The sequence below is a fragment of the Coregonus lavaretus genome (genome assembly GCF_964263955.1).
Source record: "Coregonus lavaretus genome assembly, chromosome: 8".
NCBI lineage: Eukaryota > Metazoa > Chordata > Actinopteri > Salmoniformes > Salmonidae > Coregonus > Coregonus lavaretus.
Genome location: NC_139995.1, coordinates 58,898,334 through 58,901,378, shown reverse-complemented (window position 1 = coordinate 58,901,378; position 3,045 = coordinate 58,898,334).

The window sequence follows — 3,045 nt, the reverse complement described above, 5'->3', positions numbered from 1 at the left end:
ATTGTGGTGACTGCATCATGTTATGGGTATGCTTGAAATCGTTAAGGACTGAAAAAAGAAATGAACAGAATGGAGCTAAGCACAGGCAAAATCCTAGAGGAAAACCTGGTTCAGTCTGCTTTCCAACAGACACTGGGAGATAAATTCACCTTTCAGCAGGACAATAACCTAAAAACACAAGGCCAAATATACACTGGAGTTGCTTACCAAGAAGACAGTGAATGTTCCTGAGTGGCCTAGTTACAGTTTAGACTTAAATCTACTTGAAAATCTATGGCAAGACCTGAAAATGGTTGTCTAGCAATAATCAACAACCAATTTGACAGAGCTTGAATAATTGTTTAATTAAACAATAATCTCTTAATGTAGCATTAGGTCTATATAATAAACTATCATGGTGGAACATAAGTGGCACTGCTTCATAAATAGAGTCTCCCCTGCAGAGATACAAGTCAATGTGAGACCAGGTAGGGTGCACTGACTGTTTGCTAGCAGCATGAGAGACAGACAGAGAGAGCGAGACCCAGAGAGCGAGACCGAGACAGACAACAGAGAGACACAGAGACAGAGACACAGACAGACAAAGAGGAGCGCCTATGTGGTCACTGCACGACAGGGGAGGTAGAGACAGAGATGCACTTTTTCCCTCTACTGTGAGAAATACCCCCAAATAAGATAATATTTTTTCTAGAAAATATCTCAATCAATTCCCAACTTCTGTGCATTTACTAATGACATAAAGCTAGGAATTATCGGTATTCTGGGGTGAGGGAGAAAACGCAAATATTACTGCCAGATATGTATATGATTGCCATAGCCTGAGGGGACACCCCATGACCATTAATTTCCTGAAGTATTTATAACTTAAAAGTAATAAGTGTAACCATCATCCATGTACCTTTTGTTTATTTATTAGCCATTCTTATTTTTATAAAATTAAATGTTTCGGCCGAAGATTCCACAATACAACAGCAGTAGTGTTGTACCTGTATACATGATTATATGTATTATTATTACTACTACTGAAATGAACTGGATTTCATTATCCTCATTGTATTATATTGGATTTACTGAAATGCTGGACCACTATACTGCTTTGGCAATATCTACAAATTGTATTTTGAGAGAGCGAGAGAGAAGCGGGAGGGTTGGTTTCATAGACCAGCTAGCATCATGAGAGGTCAGCGTGAGGGTAATGTAGCTAGCATCATGAGAGGTCAGCGTGAGGGTAATGTAGCTAGCATCATGAGAGGTCAGCGTGAGGGTAGTTCAGCTAGCAGCATGAGAGGTCAGCGTGAGGGTAGTTCAGCTAGCAGCATGAGAGGTCAGCGTGAGGGTAATGCAGCTAGCATCATGAGAGGTCAGCGTGAGGGTAGTTCAGCTAGCATCATGAGAGGTCAGTGTGAGGGTAATGTAGCTAGCAGCATGAGAGGTCAGCGTGAGGGTAATGTAGCTAGCAGCATGAGAGGTCAGCGTGAGGGTAGGTCAGCTAGCAGCATGAGAGGTCAGCGTGAGGGTAGTTCAGCTAGCAGCATGAGAGGTCAGCGTGAGGGTAATGTAGCTAGCATCATGAGAGGTCAGCGTGAGGGTAATGTAGCTAGCAGCATGAAAGGTCAGTGTGAGGGTAATGTAGCTAGCATCATGAGAGGTCAGCGTGAGGGTAATGTAGCTAGCAGCATGAAAGGTCAGTGTGAGGGTAATGTAGCTAGCATCATGAGAGGTCAGAGTGAGGGTAATGTAGCTAGCATCATGAGAGGTCAGCGTGAGGGTAATGTAGCTAGCATCATGAGAGGTCAGCGTGAGGGTAGTTCAGCTAGCAGCATGAGAGGTCAGCGTGAGGGTAATGTAGCTAGCAGCATGAGAGGTCAGCGTGAGGGTAATGTAGCTAGCAGCATGAGAGGTCAGCGTGAGGGTCATGTAGCTAGCAGCATGAGAGGTCAGCGTGAGGGTAATGTAGCTAGCAGCATGAGAGGTCAGCGTGAGGGTAATGTAGCTAGCATCATGAGAGGTCAGAGTGAGGGTAATGTAGCTAGCAGCATGAGAGGTCAGCGTGAGGGTAATGTAGCTAGCATCATGAGAGGTCAGCGTGAGGGTAGTTCAGCTAGCATCATGAGAGGTCAGCGTGAGGGTAATGTAGCTAGCAGCATGAGAGGTCAGCGTGAGGGTAATGTAGCTAGCAGCATGAGAGGTCAGCGTGAGGGTAATGTAGCTAGCAGCATGAGAGGTCAGCGTGAGGGTAATGCAGCTAGCATCATGAGAGGTCAGCGTGAGGGTAATGTAGCTAGCAGCATGAGAGGTCAGCGTGAGGGTAATGTAGCTAGCAGCATGAGAGGTCAGCGTGAGGGTAATGTAGCTAGCAGCATGAGAGGTCAGCGTGAGGGTAATGCAGCTAGCATCATGAGAGGTCAGCGTGAGGGTAATGTAGCTAGCAGCATGAGAGGTCAGCGTGAGGGTAATGTAGCTAGCAGCATGAGAGGTCAGCGTGAGGGTAATGCAGCTAGCATCATGAGAGGTCAGCGTGAGGGTAGTTCAGCTAGCATCATGAGAGGTCAGCGTGAGGGTAATGCAGCTAGCATCATGAGAGGTCAGCGTGAGGGTAATGTAGCTAGCAGCATGAGAGGTCAGCGTGAGGGTAATGTAGCTAGCAGCATGAGAGGTCAGCGTGAGGGTAATGTAGCTAGCAGCATGAGAGGTCAGCGTGAGGGTAATGTAGCTAGCAGCATGAGAGGTCAGCGTGAGGGTAATGTAGCTAGCAGCATGAGAGGTCAGCGTGAGGGTATGTAGCTAGCAGCATGAGAGGTCAGCGTGAGGGTAATGTAGCTAGCAGCATGAGAGGTCAGCGTGAGGGTAATGTAGCTAGCAGCATGAGAGGTCAGCGTGAGGGTAATGTAGCTAGCATCATGAGAGGTCAGCGTGAGGGTAATGTAGCTAGCAGCATGAGAGGTCAGCGTGAGGGTAATGTAGCTAGCAGCATGAGAGGTCAGCGTGAGGGTAATGTAGCTAGCAGCATGAGAGTTCAGCGTGAGGGTAATGTAGCTAGCAGCA